Source organism: Schistocerca serialis, chromosome 8, assembly GCF_023864345.2.
Source record: "Schistocerca serialis cubense isolate TAMUIC-IGC-003099 chromosome 8, iqSchSeri2.2, whole genome shotgun sequence".
NCBI classification, from domain to species: Eukaryota; Metazoa; Arthropoda; class Insecta; order Orthoptera; family Acrididae; genus Schistocerca; species Schistocerca serialis.
The window spans coordinates 172,070,599-172,087,522 of NC_064645.1; the positions used below are offsets into that span (position 1 = coordinate 172,070,599).

General features: G+C 43.2%; 1 non-coding gene across 1 annotated transcript; it reads left to right on the forward strand.

The window, feature by feature from the left end:
* Positions 1-8,288: 8,288 nt before the first annotated feature.
* On the forward strand, positions 8,289-8,363 carry Trnat-ugu (transfer RNA threonine (anticodon UGU)). Its single transcript has one exon. It is a non-coding gene; the product is annotated as a tRNA-Thr (tRNA).
* Positions 8,364-16,924: the final 8,561 nt, after the last annotated feature.

A 16,924-nucleotide genomic window follows, 5' to 3' on the forward strand; every position in this document is an offset into this window, starting at 1 on the left:
GCAACTGCGGACAGTCTTTTTCGCAAATACAATAAAAACAAAATTAAGACAGCATCCACACCAAGTATTAAGGCGTGCAATTTAATCTGCAGGCAGGTACAACAACCTTTCACTACATCGACCCCAATTTCCTTTTCTTCATGTCATCAATTACTGCTCCTCACAGAGACCTTTGTACTATCTCCACCTATCCGCTCTCTCCTCTGCATTTAACAGCGGAATTCCCATTCCATTCTTAACATTTCCGTCTTTTGTCTTTAATTTCAGTGAAGGATGTTTTGACTTTCTATATGCTGAGTCAGTTCTTACGTCGGAAATCTTTTTCTGTTTCTTCGCATTATTTCTGCAGCTATTTCGCGTTGGCTTCCCTGCACTACCTAATTAGTCGTATTTCATTGCTAAATGATTTATATAAATTCTTGTCTTTCCCTAAACATTTCTTTAAATTTCGTCGATTAAATGAAGTACTTCATCTGTTATCCGAGGTTTCGTTGCACTTAGTTTCCTAGTATCTATGTTTGTCTTGCCAACATCTGTGACTCCTCGTTTTGCAAATTTCTACTCCGAGTCAAGTGAACTGCCTACGCCAGTATTCCTTATCGCGGTATATTCAGTGAAATTCAGTTGCGTCCATTCGTTCCTCAGTACTTTAGTATCCCACTCCCTTCCACATTGGCCGTACGTTTCTCTTAAACTTAACTATATTGTAAAATAACTAAACTCAGATGGAATAAAAAATTATTAACTCCAATCCTGTATCCGTTCCCGCCTGACGTTAACCACTTTCATGTGTCAGACCAGGATAACGGACATCGAATTTAATCGTGACTGAATACCGTTTAAGGAAGAATTCAGAGAATACAAGGCACAGGAAATGTAACTGTTGTTTCAGAATATATGATGAAGTTGCACTACGTGATCAAAAGTATTTGGACACTTGGCTGAAAATGACTTAGAAGTTCGTTTCGCCATCCATCAGTAATACTGCAATTCAGTATGTTGTTGGCCCACCTTTAGCCCTGATGACAGCTTCCACTCTCGCAGGCATACGATCAATTTGGCGCTGGAATGTTTCTTGGGAATGGCAGCCCATTTTTCATAGAGTGCTTCACTGAGGAGAGGTTCCGATGTTGGTCGGTGAGGCCTGGCACGAAGTCGGCGTTCCAACAGATTCCAAAGGTATTCTATAGGATTCAGGTCAGGCCTCTGTGCAGGCCACTCCATTAAAGGGATGTTATTGTCGTGTAACCATTCCGCCATACGCGGTGCATTATGAACAGGTGCTCGATAGTGTTGAAAGATGCAAACGCCATCCCCGAATTTCTCTTCAACAGTGGGAAGCAAGAAGGTGCTTAAAACATTAGTGTAGGCCTGTGCTGTGATAGTGAGACGCAAAACAACAAGGGGTGCAAGGCCCTTCCACGAATAACACGACCACACCATAACACCACCGCCTCCGAATTTTACTGATGGCACTAAACACACTGGCAAATGACTTTCACAGGGCATTCGCCATACCCACGCCCTGCCATCGGATCGTCACATTGTGTACCATAATTCGTCACTCCACACGACGTTTTTCCACTGTTCAATCGTCCAATGTTTACTCTCCTTACACCAAGGGAGGCGTCGTTTGCCATTTACCGGCGTGGCTTATGAGCAGCCGCTCGAACACAAAATCGAAGTTTTCTCACCTCCCGCCCAACTTTCATAGTACTTGCAGTGGATCCTGATGCAGTTTATAGTTCCTGTGCGATGGTCTAGACAGATATCTGCCTATTACCCACTACGACCCTCTTCAACTGTCGACTGTCCAGCTGTCTCCTTCAGTGCACAGACGAGGTCGGCCTGTACGCTTTTGTGCTGTCGTGTCCCTTCACATTTCCACTTCACTATCATGTAAGGAACAGTGGACCTAAGGATGTTCAGGAATGTGGAAATCTCGCGTACACAAGTGACACCCGGTCCCCTGAGCACGGCCGGCCGGAGCGGCCGAACGGTTCTAGGCGCTACAGTCTGGAACCGCGCGACCGCTGCGGTGGCAGGTTCGAATCCTCCCTCGGATATGGGTGTGTGTGATGTTCTTAGGTTTGTTAGGTTTAAGTAGTTCTAAGTCCTAGGGGCTGATGACCTGAGAAGTTAAGTCCCATAGTGCTCAGAGCCATTTTTGAACCCCTGAGCACATTCGATGTCTGTGAGTTCTGTGGAACGCCACATTCTGCTCTCTCACGATGTCTAATGATTACTGAGGTCGTTGATCGTTGATACGGAGTACCTGGAAGCAGGTGGCAGCACAATGTACCTAATATGAAAAAGTATGATTTTGTGGGTGTCCGGATACTTCTGATCACCTAGTGTATTTTGTACATGTAATTCATTTTTTATTGCTGTATCGAGGATTTAAGTTATTGTGGAGAAAGTTTTTTTTTTGTTTATTACATGCAGTGGAGCTTTTACCTTTGTTTAACGAATGTTACGAGAGGTGCAGCTTTAGTTACCCTTTGACTTAACGCTGAGTGCCCATTGCATTACTATACGCTCGGAGCGGCGCAACTTGGACTATTGCAGGAAGAGGAGAGGAAGTGCAGTCAGATGCAAATATAGAGCCTCATTAAAGCTTTATGCCCTGGACGTTTTGCTTTAATCGGAGATATTTAAGTTGGACTCCATTTTATCAAGGGTTCACTCGTACCAGACTAGAAGAAGTAAAACTGTATGGGAAGCAAGTGCTCAGGAGCTGGAATTTGACCTCCACCACTTCAAACTTATCATTGAGGTCGATAAAACAGAAAACCCTCCACCACACCACATTTCCTCACACCAGTCCTCAGCAGTAAGAATGGCTCTTTCATACAGCGAAAATCTGGAAAAAAACTTGCATAAGTATAAAATTTTAATCAACATATCAGAGAGCCACGGAAATACTGGAGTATCAGTTTGGTAGCGTTGGGTCGAGACGTTTATTCATTTCATTTCTCCCTTTGATCTTGACTGAGCAGTCCTTCCACTATATGTCGCTTCCACTATATGTCGATAATGAGCAGTGGCACTTTAGGTGTATAAGATCTTCTATATATGGACTTGGTAAATATCTAACTATTCAGCTAATTGCTGTTTTTGTTATTGTTTCTTTAACAATATATTTATTTTACTTAAATTATCATACATTTTGCACTTTGCACGGAGTCCGTTGTGTTGCCTGTCATCGCCGCTAAGACAGAAAATTACTAATATTGTTTGGAGCTCCATTGAAGTTCATAATGTTGCTTATGAGCGAACATCCTTAAAATATAGTTTGCTATTAAGATATGTAGCAAGACATGTAGCATATAACTTTTTTCAAAAATACTACCCTTTCATCATGTGCATTGTCACACAATTTACATCCTTTCCAGTTTAATAATTTTATAATCAGTCCTTGTTACCATAGTCAAAATGACAGAAAAATAGTCTCTCTTTAGTTCCACCTCAGTTGTGGCCCATAGTGTTGCGCGTTAACGATGTTATTTATAATTTTGTGCGTTGTGTAGACATTTATTAACAATAAAATATTTTGGGAGTGGCTAAGGTCGGCAGTCCATTGTAAAGCATCAATACAATTATTACATAAAATTACATCGCTTGTTTCATGTAAAATCAGCAGATTCCCATCATACTAGTTATTATCGTTAAAGTATTTTTGATTGAACTATAAGACGAGCTGTATTGATATCAACTATTTACTTTTAATTACGTTTACATCCGGTTCCTTAAATTGTTATCAGAACACATAGATTGTATGTGAGTTACATAGCCAGCTGCTTGCGCCAGCTAGCTCTTGGCCGCAAGCAACTTCGTATATGCCGTATGTTGCATTGGGCAACTGCCATACTGTTCACAGGTACGACTCACAGCAACATACATATGACGATCTCTGTTACCAAATGATGTAAATGGTGATTGTGTCAGTAACTAAATTGTAAAGCCATATCGCCTTTGTTGAGACAACATCCTTTACATTTCATAATTTTAATGGCTAGTTCCTTAAGAAAATATTATTCTGTATATTAAAATATATTTTCAGTTTCGTCACCATCGTTCAATTACACTGGCTACGAACGATGAGAAGCTGTTTCTAATTATGTGATGTGAGGATGTTGCCATTTTAACGAAGATTTCAACGACGTGTGAAGCCTTAAGGGCACCAACACCAAACAAGAGCGCTTTGTGTTATGTATTCTGTAATTAATTCCTGTATATACTCTTGAGCGCTGGTCGAGTATTATGTGCATCTCTGTAAACTGTACGTTCGTATCATGAAAAAAAAAAACTGTTTTATATCTTAGATCTGAAGATGGCTAGACTGGTTGCCGAAAATGGTAATCAATCCAAAGAAACAAAGATTTCGTGGGTGATCTTAACTTCACCGGTTTTCAGTCCCGAACACAAATGGAGAAATTTGCAACAGATCGCGTATCTCCTGCTTCACAACATCATCGAAGTTCAATCCTTCCTTTATTGTTAGTGTCATTGTCACATATGATGATCCCAAATCAAATGGGTGTTTCAACAGAACGAAAAACCAGTCCAAGTTGCAAATATTTTATTTTTCATTCGATGACTAGTTTCGGGCCGAGAACCATTTTCAAATCGACATAACAAAGTCGAAAACGGCTTTTCAGAATATCTCGGAAAATGTGTAATGTACAGTCGTGGACAAAACGAGCGAGACCCCTCCCCTTTCCGTTATGCTGATTCGCGCAGCTTTAAAGTCTGCTACACAGCATAACAGGCAAGGCGACAAAGTGCTACCAACATACTATGCACAGGCGTGAAATTGATAAACTATATGAATTTTCTCAGACTGTTTTCAGTCATGGATGTGACTGTATTAATGCTGATTAGTGTGTTAAACACAACACGTAAATATAAGATATAAATGAAAGAAGAAACGCTAATTAGTATTAACTGTACTAATAAAAATGAATTTCAGCTTATCGAGATAACATAACTGTTTTAGAATGAGATTTTCACTCTGCAGCGGAGTGTGCGCTGATATGAAACTTCCTGGCAGATTAAAACTGTGTGCCCGACCGAGACTCGAACTCGGGACCTTTGCCTTTCGCAGGCAAGTGCTCTACCAACTGAGCTACCGAAGCACGACTCACGCCCGGTACTCACAGCTTTACTTCTGCCAGTACCTCGTCTCCTACCTTCCAAACTTTACAGAAGCTCTTCTGCGAACCTTGCAGAACTAGCACTCCTAAAAGAAAGGATATTGCGGAGACATGGCTTAGCCACAGCCTGGGGGATGTTTCCAGAGTGAGATTTTCACTCTGCAGCGGAGTGTGCGCTGATATGAAACTTCCTGGCAGATTAAAACTGTGTGCCCGACCGAGACTCGAACTCAGGACCTCTGCCTTTCGCGGGCAAGTGCTCTACCAACTGAGGTCCGCAGAAGAGCTTCTGTAAAGTTTGGAAGATAGGAGACGAGGTACTGGCAGAAGTAAAGCTGTGAGTACCGGGCGTGAGTCGTGCTTCGGTAGCTCAGTTGGTAGAGCACTTGCCCGCGAAAGGCATAGGTCCCGAGCTCGAGTCTCGGTCGGGCACACAGTTTTAATCTGCCAGGAAGTTTCATAACTGTTTTAGTAAGACATAGTACCGCAGATCGTTACGAATTAGCAAAACGGGTTTTAAGAGCTGGGTAGACAGATAGACGGTGAAGAAAGTGAGACTAGTAGGGTTCCATGTTTATCGATTTAGGTGACGAAATCCTAACAACGAAAACAGCTACGACAGTTACTGAAGATGAGGGCCGCATAAATAATTCTCCCTACTCTTTTTTGGAAACGTTCTAGTTGCAGTCGATACATCAGCATATAACTCGTAGATATGATTTCGATCCGAATCACGTTTACAGGAATGCAAATAAAATCCATTCGCCTATTCACGTGGTAATTCAGATCCCATTATTAATGCCACCGCGTTTTAGAAGCTAGGTAGTTTAAGAAACACTTTGGCTAAAGAGCGCTTTCGGGCTGTGGCGAGTCTAATGGAGCATTTGAAACATTGTAGAATAAGTTTGGCAGCTATGTAGCCGTTTATTTCCTAGGGTGGTGCAGAATTATTCTACTAAATTTACTCGCTTAGTAACAGGATTTTGTTATTTCGATTAACATCCCGAATAATTGTCACATAAGCGGTGACATAGAGGTAGAAAACTCTTGATTTTGATTCCAGAAAGCTCTATGCAACAGAACCTGCAGATCATTTTGCCCTTTTCATTGCAAAATTGCCGGCTTATTCAAGTTTGCGGTAATAATAGAGGTCTGTTTGCTTGGGTTGTCTGCTAGCGTAGTGAAAGGTGTTAGCTACTGCAAGGGAGGTCTGGTTTGTTTTCGGTCCTAATGTCGATGAAGGCAGATAGACTACCAGTAAAGCAATTTTAAGAAATTCTCGCACCCCCAATGCGTTTTATTGCTACCTTTTATTCTGTACCGACGCCCTGTGGATGTAAATATGAGGATCTCGTAGAATTTCACACTTGTTACTGATTACTTTTTCCGCTTCTGTCAGTAATTGATTTGACTTATGTGTGGCACTGAATGATTTTTAACTGAATTTCGTTATGAATCTTCACGCATTGCAAAATTTTCACGCTTTCGTGGTAGGTCAGCAACGGTAATCCAGTATGACTGGTCTGAACGTTGACACAGACCGTTTCGCAGCCGCATGCGCATAATGTTTTGCTAATTCGTAACGATCTGGGGTACTTTGTCTTACTACAACAGTTACGTTATCTCGATAAGCTGAAATTCATTTTTATTAGTACAGTTCACACTAATTAGCGTTTCTTCTTTCATTTACATCTTTTACTTACTTGTGTTTAACACACTAATCAGCTTTAATACAGTCATACACATGATTGAAAACAGTCTGACAAAGTTCGGATACTTTGTCAATTTCACGCCTGTGTGTAGTATGTTGATAGTACTTCGTCGCCTTGCCTGTTATGCTGTGTAGGAGACTTTAAAGCTGTGCGGATCAGCGTAACGAAAAGGCGAGGGGTCTCGCTCGTTTCGTCCACGACTGTACATTACACTGCATACAGATGCTAGAAGTTCGTAAATGGGTGTTTGCTATATACAGGTGCAAAGCGTGGATGAGACGCTAAGAGAAACCAGTTCCCTCAGAGGAAGCCCGCGTGGACGGCGAAGGATGTGAGCCGTTGCCAGCGCAGTGGCCACTTGTGGGTAGACCACGCGGCGCGTTATGGCAGATAAAGTCGTGGGGCCGCCTAGTCTGGCAACCCTTCCCCTACTCATGCCTCCTCCCCCCCCCCCCCCTCCTATAAATTGGGTGGAGCGGGGAGTGGGGGAGTAGCGTTTTATTCAAGCAATTGCCCGCAGCAGCGCCGAGCCCCAAATTGTTTCAGCGTGCACTCCGCATTCTTCCTACGGCCGAATTATGAATTTAGCAAATGGCGCGGAAGGAATTTTAGAAGGGGCGCTGTCTTCTGGCTGCCACAGCAGCAGTTGGCCGTCCAGACGGAACCAGCGAGTAGCGGGGCAGAGACGCAGCTGCGCGCAACAGCCGCGATCTCTCATAATTCCTGCACCTCTGAACAGCTGCTACTTCTCGGAATGAAACGAATCCCCACTGAACGCTCGGATGTAGCGTGACAACTTCGAACTGTAGGCAAAAATTGTGTGCATACTCACCTCCATCGATACCTATCTTCTCATCAGGAAGGAATAAGTGTTTAAATTGGTGACAATGAGGTTTTTAGAGGCAGACAGCTACCTCGACAGCAATACGCTCACGGGAAGCGTGCAAGGGATAGGTCCGTGCAGTCGCGCTATTCATTTGTGTCCTCGGTGGTTCAGATGGATAGAGCGTCTGCCATGTAAGCAGGAGATCCCGGGTTTGAGTCCCGGTCGGAGCACACATTTTCAGCTGTCCTCATCGAGGTATATCAACAACTCCTGAACCCAGCTGAGGGTTTCAATTAATTATCATTTATTCTAGAGAAGCTGCACGGTCACCAATGGTATCTGTTCTTTCCAGAACAGCTACTATCTTCACATCTATATAGTTAAAGGCTACCGAGGCATTGACCTTCGTCTATGCGAATGCACACAGGTTACCCGAACTCTTACGGGAATCGTCACCGTAGTGTGAGCGAGTAATGAGTGGATTGGCAAATATCTATTAGGTACATTACGTATGTAGATTGTGGACAGTTGGCAATGTGGGTCTCACGGGAAGCGTGCAAGGAATAAGTCCCTGCAGTCGCGCTATTCGTCTGTGTCCTCGGTGGCTCAGATGGATAGAGCGTCTGCTTTGTAAGCAGGAGATCCCGGGTTCGAGTCCCGGTCGGGACACATTTTCAGCTATCCCCATCGAGGTAGATCAACAACACCTGACAGCGGCTGAGGGTTTCAATTAGTTATCACTTATTCTAGAAAGGCTGCACGGTCACCAATGGTATTTGTTCTTTCGAGAACAGTTACTATCTCCATATATATATATATAGAGAAAATAGTATTTGTTGCTAAATGAATCTTGCCGGCATACAGCTGGAAAAACAGCAGCTAGATGGTCAAAAATGGATTAAACGACACTCCTTCTGAATGTTAGCCTAGTTTATTTATCACCCACTTTGCATCCTCTGCTAAGTACTAACACTGATACACAATACAGAGTACCACCCACAGGATTCAGCTACTTCAAGGCAATTGCGAAGTGTGTTTCTAAAACTATGCAGCTGACCATACATGCATGCACGAGTGACCTTTGGATGCACTTCCATTTAGGATCATTTATTTTTCTTAGGACATATGTCTATGTGGCCTATCTAGTTTTATTGTGCTTGCATTCTCGGCAGCTACTTTCTTTTGTGATTGTCTCACAGAGGTAGTGTTAGTGTAATATTTCGAGGCTAACATCACAGAAGAGTAAGGAGTCAGATTCCTGAAGATTTAAGCATTTCACCCCAAAGAGGGTCCATTCAACATTGAGCAGAAAATAAATATGCACAAAGTAACGATTGACATCATTATGAATGTAGGGGTTTAACTTAAAGTCTGAAGGCTGCGACGGGGCGGTAAATAAACAAGTGCGGTTGAAGAGTTCACATGAATGTGCATGTACAAATGTTGGTTAAAATGTTATTGCAAATTTTGGCTCTCACGTAAGTCTCAGGGGATGATTTCCACACTTGGTGCAGTAGTACACTATTCCACACCAGCGCATTGGTTATAGTTCCGAATTAATATTCATAAGTACATTTTATGTTAGGGAACAAAAATTAGGCGATTATTGTAGCACAATCAGCTTTTCACGACACAGTTCTATCACTGTTTATTGGCGTTGTCCTTTTCTTTCACACAATGAAATTAGCATTGGTGAGAAGGTTTACAGTTTTACTTTAATAATAATTTGACTCCGAGCCCCCAATAGCAGTAATGTACGCTGCTGTACATGAAAATTACTCAATCAATTCGAACAGAACCAAAAGTCCCACTGTCCCCTTTGATCTAGCAGTTTTGGCACGAAATCACCGATCACTACATGTTCACGTACGCCGATGTATACCTTGTAATTCTCACTCACACAAATAATCGTAGCGCTTCCAGTTCACCAAATCTATGCTTGCACACTTGCACTATTAAACAATACTCTTTGTCGAAATAAATCGACGCGAGAAAAAATTGTCATACGACCACATGGGCCACCCTGAAGTGGGGCTCGCTCGCCGCCCACCCTCCAAAACGACTGACCAACGACTGATCCCTTGACAAGGTGGCCTTTAGCTTGTATAGGCTCGGACGTCTACCCCCTTGATTATGCAAGTACCAATCTCACCAGTTAAGGTTACAAATATTGATATATACATCCCTCGACAGAAATAAGTACAACGTCGGAAACTCGATAAAAAGTAAATCTTATTTACTATGAGACACTAATTTCTAGGATTATTCTGTCGCCCGTAAATAAAGTTTAATTTTTGCAAAATTTTGCCACTTAGTGCAAATTTGTTTGTTTTCATCTGTGCTGCAAAGTTTTAACATATAAGTGCGGGAGGACGACGGTTCAATCCCGCGTCCGGCCATCCTGATTTAGGTTTTCCGTGATTTCCCTAAATCGCTCCAGGCAACTGCTTGGATGGTTCCTCTGAAAGGGCACGGCCGACTTCCTTCCCTGTCATTCCCTAATCCGATGAGACCGATGACCTAACTGTTTGGTCTCTTCCCCCAAAAAACCAACCAACCAACATATAAGTGCATATAGCACCGTTTTTAGACGTAATCTATAGCGATCTACACATTGCTCTGCTCAAAATCTTCATATCTATAATAATTAATTAATTATGGGTGATAAAAGTTAGTAATAATTTGCAAACAATGAAAAATATTGAAAGTTAAGTGTATAGTATAACTTAACTAGTTTAAAATACGTGTGATGCCACCCAAAATATTGTATGGTGCCGTTCTTTACGTCATGAATATTCTATTGAATTTTATAAAGAATTTTCCCTCAAACTTTGTTTATTGTTCTTTACGGGGTTAATTATTTATGAATCTTAACATATGACAACGGCACTCGACCCGCTATGACGAAACGTTTTTAATGAGTGCTCACTCATCCATGTAAGTTGTTATTTACTATTTTTATTGATCTTTCAGTATTCGTGATATTAACCGATCTTGAGGTTACTATAACTTTTGCATCTCGTGACTAGAAATAAAGATCGATCTTTCAGCAGGTGCATATTGCTGACCAAAATCCACTGCCGCATCGCTCTTCACCATAAATTACATAGTTTTCGCTTTATGCGTGAAAAACGAAACGATGCCTCAAGCTGCGGGCCACGTGTCCGCCCGGCGACGAAGTCGTCCCACCGGCCGTTGCAAATTTCGCGTGGGTGCGCCACGCGCTTCTGCGAATCGCGCAGAATGTGGCTTGCTCGCTCTCCACAAAGCAATCCTTGCGTACTAGACCCATTCATCTAGTAAAGGGGGTTTGTACCGTCAGAAGGCTGAGTCCATAATAGGTTGGAATGCCTGCAGAAAAGCAAATGCGCTGATTCTGTTTTCATGATCGATTCCTCTCCCACTCCACTGCTAGTGACTGACTGCTCACAGGTCGATCTCATTGCTCACTATCAGTCCACTGTCTCTGATTGCTAGTCTCATTTATCATCTGACCGATCATTCCGCTGGTCCTGCTTGGCAGTTTGATTATTGCTCTATCTCGCTCTGCCCCCACTCTGCGCCGAATTTTCTGTCACATCGTCTTCCTGATCTCAATTTGCAAACCTACGCAATGAACTATCGATGCTGCTTAACGATATCTCCCAGTCTTCGTTCAGGGTACAATTTCAGATCATTTGGAGCTGACAGGTTATAACCTCGAAACCGACAAGTCATCCACATGCTGGCTCATTTTTGTCGCACCTCTTGTGTTTGTCTACCGTCAACCTAGTGAATTGCGCACCGCTAGGCTTTGCTTCAAGTTTTTGTCTTCATTCCTAAATCATCAAGAAAGCAGCCGCCCTACAACAGACCTACTTGTTCCAGTTCTGCTGCCGTCTATGAGTATCAGACTGTCATCTTATTTCAAAGGTTATTTACCTCCGATTACAATCATAGCTGTATACTAATATGATACGGGATGTTACCCGAGGAGGATATATTACAAAAAGTAGCATAATACAAAGAGCTCATTAGATTTAGTAAAACACGAAAGCTTGCCGGAGTGACTGAGTGGTTCTCGGCGCTTCACTCTGGAACCGCACTGCTGCTACGGTCGCAGGTTCGAATCCTGCGTCGGGCATGGATGTGCGTGATGTCCTTAGCTTAGTTAGGTTTAAGTAGTTCTAAGTTCTAGGGGACTGATAACCTCAGAAGTTAAGTCCCATAGTGCTCAGAACCATTTGAGCCAAAACACAAAATAAGCTCTGAAATGCATGGTCTCCGGCAACTAGGTGCTCAGGACATGAGGGGACACTTATGCCAGGTGTAGGATGTGAGACTTTCCAAAAACAGAAATACCTCTGCTTTGGTCAAATATTCCCAGATTTTTCTTACTTCGCAGCATTACTCTGTTGTCCGTCAGAATTCGAACAAGGCAACCCTTCCAAAACGAAGCAAACACTTTAGTTAAACCTTACTTCAATGGTTTTTGGGAAAAATCTCACATTACGCAACCGGCATAAGTGTTCGCTTATTTCCTGAGCACCTGGCCGGCGGTGGCCATGTATTTTAGAATTTATTCTGTATTTTATTGAGTCTAATTAGTGCTCTGTAACACGCTATATTCTGCAGTACATCCTCCTCCCATAATACCCCATATGGAATTAACATTCAGTTCTGTTAGCGATCGGAAGAAAAAAAGTTTTGAAGTAAGATGACACTCCTGGATGGACGCAGAACTGTTATATTTGCTATGCCAGTAAGCCACAGTGGGTGGGAAGGAATATTACAATTTATCAGCGGAAAGGAGTATAAATTTGCTGATGGTCAATATTATTTTCCAGATTTCGCGTCATCTGACGTCCACCTACCGTAAAGCTGTTCAAAGGAATTTTAAACTAGGAAATGCGAGTAGAGTAGCACTAACAGTACAAGAAAACCTTGACCCTGAATACCATATTACCTCTGATGCCAATGTACCAATTATATTCAAAGTCACATCCAGGGAGCGCAGAGAAGGGACGGACGGAGGAGTGGGTTTGGAGAGGTGTGGAGGTCAGCCAGTCACGTCATCACGCTTTGGCCAATAGAAATCATTAGATGTCTGTGCTCTCTAGTGAAAGGTCCAGCAGGTCTCTCTGTACTCTAGCGGGAAGACAAGCTCTCTCTCTCTAGGACAATTGATTGAGTCTAGTTACCATAGTGAGAGGACACCCAAGAGTTTCATTTGAGATCTGTGCTTTGTAATCAGAGGGACATAATTAGACTGGTAAACTGACCGCAAAAATTTGTACGTAATTCCCAAAGGAGGCTGTAAATTTGATAAATTGGTTGTAAAAATAGGTAGAATTGGCGAATTGATAGCAAGGGGCAACATACAAATGTACTTGCTTGCTGTTGTAAATATGTTCGTTGTTGTAGAAAAGATGTGTGCAATGCTGACGTTACTACACATAGAAAATGTGTAGGTCTTTGTGTTTCAAAACTCACTATATAATTCCCACTCCTGCTTTTGAGCAATGCCATTTGTATTCTTTACTGAAAGAAAACAATATCAAGGATAAAATAAAATGACATACGGCTTATTGTTAACTATAAACTTTTTTCTGGAATACAGTTTGTTAAGAATATTTTTAACAATTTTTAGTACTATTAATTACTTGCAGAGTTACTTAACAGTAAATAATGCTTTTTTTATTTAAACATGAATGTACACGAGGGAAGTGGAGGAGAGGGGCAGAGGAAGGGGTGTGTGACCTTGAATATAATAAACACAGTTGCATAAGACTTAATACGATACCCAAAGTCAAGGTTGGCTCCTACTGGTAGTGCTGTCTGCCCACGGTAGCTCTTTAGAAGGCTGGAACTGACAAAAATAACAAGGCAGTGAAGGACTTTGCGGTGTCGCTCTTCGGGACTGCTCTTCTGTCCACGTAACTGGAAGGAACACACATCAAGGATTTAGCGACTGATTAATTTGGGTCTGGGAAATGATGATGAGGAACCTCAGGCTGCAGAAGAAGAAAATGTGCATGATGAACTGCCACCAGTTGAACGAGACCCCTGTGCTAAATGTGTGCTACTGCTAAAGACTGCATATCATTCCTCATTCTTTGAATGCTGTAAATTATGACTGCAATTATCTGTCACCTTATTTATGTCATTTCAATGTAACCTCGCCATTTTTTTGTGGAATAAAAAAAACTCTGGAAGAAAGTGGTCAGGGCAAGAGAATGTTATTCATATGGGGCTGGGTCGGTATTTTCTCCGCTCAGGACTGGGTGTCGTGTTGTCCTTATCATCATCATTTTATCCCCATCAACGCGCAAGTCGCCGAAGTGGCGTCAAATCGAAAGACCTGCACCCGACGAACGGTCTATCCGACTGGAGGCCCTAGTCACACGCCATTTACATATTTTACTGGTAGTACTATCCTACTAGTGTATACCAGCCGTACACGTGTATTCTGAATACATTTCAGGACTGCACTACCTTAATTGAAGCTAATCATTTCAAAAAAGTTGTACGTGATGTTTTAATCTATAGTCATGTCTAATAAGAGCTTAAAGCTAGGTACCTCTTCAAGGGACCTACTCCTTCCGTTAAGAGGCAGCGCACAGTCTGGATGGAAGAATCTTAATTATGGTGCCTCTCTTTTGAGCCCAACCCGACGGATACCTATGGTAGATCGGGGAAAACCACCGTTCAGGCTGTGTTGCTGGCGGGGCCGGAAGGTGCTAACTGCCACACCACGTATCATTGTAAGTCTCATTGACTCAGCGTGAACTGTTTGTACAACCAACCTACACAGCCTATACCTCAACTTCCACTACACTAACAATTTCTGACCTGAAGCTTAAAGTTAGGCACCTCTTCAAGGGACCTACGCCCCCCTGGTAAGAGGCGGCGCACGTCCTGGATGGAAGGATCTTAATTGTGGTTCCTCTCTTTTGAGCCCAACCCGACGGATACCTATGGTAGATCGGGGAAAACCACCGTTCAGGTCGTGTTGTCGGCGGGGCCGGGAGGTGCTTGCGCCTGATGTACTCTACTAGGAGCCTTGTAGGCTCAACACAAACCGTTAGCGTCATTACCTTTATTACTTTTACCACAAGTACCCTTTCATTAGCAACTTTGAGCCAAGCGCAAAATCAGTTACCTCTCTATTGTATATCGTAAATAGTTTAGCAGGCTGGACATGGAGGTCTTAGTCTTAGTTTCTAGCTTTAACGTACCCTAATCCCTTCTAGTTTAGTTAGTATTTAGGATGGTAGATGTTAAACGCATGGTGAGCGATGGCCAGCGTCTTGAGGGTCATTCCAAGACCTGGGCCGCCGCCCACAACCAGGTGACGGGCAATATTATACCTATCTTTTCTCTATTCAATTCTCTTCCTTCCTTCTTTCTAAATATTTAATTTAGTTTTGTTTATTAATATCTCACTTGATTTTGTATTAGTTATAAGTTTTTCTAATGCTGCACAAAAAAAGATATGAAATGGATGTAAACAAATAGAGCCCGCCTCCACGTGGCGGGACACGGGCAACGGTGTGAGTGGGGACGGGAGCCGGTGTGGTGTTACTTTCAGTCACACCGGACCCCGGACCCAGTCACAGCGGCTAAGTGGCAACATACGACCCACCATAAGAAATTAGACGGTGGGTCATAAAAAATAAGCAGCTCGTGAAAAAAAATCTATAGTGAGTAATACGTGATCTAATTTATCAGTATGGGGTAGATATCAATCATAATTCAAAATCTGTCTGTGACAACTAATTACATTGCAATGACTACAGCTAAAGACTAGATATCACGAACCATCGCAGTTTATGACGCGCTGTGTAACGTAGGCCTCCACACGGGATCCCTGCGCCCTTATATCTTATGCGGTAGCGGTTTAACGCGGCGCGCGCTGTGGGACTTGCCGGCGGAATCGATTGTACGTAGCGCGCTCTCTAGCAGCTGTCCGTCAAGCGGCGAATTACGAAGCGCGAAATACCAATAGTGGTAATCTTTTATGCAAATGCAGCGGAACAGGTAGTGGAAACAGCGCGGCGGCGACTCTGTTTGCCTGGTGGGACGCGACAAATGAATTGCAAACAGCCAAATTAATGCCGGACTAACAAAGCGACGTGCACGGAGCGGGACAACCGCCGGGCGGCGCAGCGCGGCGCCGTTTAAAAACGCTAACTGCATTAGCGTCACCGCCCCGCCTCTGCCTACTGCGTATTGACTCGCAGCGGGGCCGCACCACGTCCACCACGTACTGTGTGTGTGGTCGCGCGGCTTTTTTTGTTTTGCGGCTGACGGGTGGTCGCTCGCGTACCAGCGCGGTAGTTCAGCCCAGTTTGTAGTTCAGTGGTGAGAGAAACGAATCGATTCGTTTGGAACGCGGATTTACTGCAAACTTCGTACACTCGTCGTACTGCATAACGACAACAAAATGTGTAAGCAGTAGCGCGTACTTCTCAAGCGTTATTGAGAAAATCGCAAGATAATTTCGGTCGTAAAATATACAGGGTGTTACAAAAAGGTACGGCCAAACTTTCAGGAAACGTTCCTCACACACAAATAAAGAAAAGATCTTATGTGGACATGTGTCCGGAAACGCTTAATTTCCATGTTAGAGCTCATTTTAGTTTCTTCCACCTACGCTCAATGGAGCACGTTATCATGATTTCATATGGGATACTCTACCTGTGCTGCTAGAACATGTGCCTTTACAAGTACGACACAACATGTGGTTCATGCACGATGGAGCTCCGGCACATTTCAGTCGAAGAGTTCGTACGCTTCTCAACAACAGATTCGGTGACCGATGGATCGGTAGAGGCGGACCAATTCCATGGCGTCCACGCTCTCCTGACCTCAACCCTCTTGACTTCCATTTATGGGGGCACTTGAAAGCTCTTGTCTACGCAACCCCTGAACCAAATGTAGAGACTCTTCGTGCTCGTATTGTGGACGGCTGTGATACAATACGCCATTCTCCAGGGCTGCATCAGCGCATCAGGGATTCCATGCGACGGAGGGTGGATGCATGTATCCTCGCTAACGGAGGACATTTTGAACATTTCCTGTAACAAAGTGTTTGATGTCACGCTGGTACGTTCTGTTGCTGTGTGTATCCATTCCATGATTAATGTGATTTAAAGAGAAGAAATAAAAAGACCTCTAACATGGAAAGTAAGCGTTTCCGGACCCATGTCCACATAACATATTTTCTTTCTTTGTGTGTGAGGAATGTT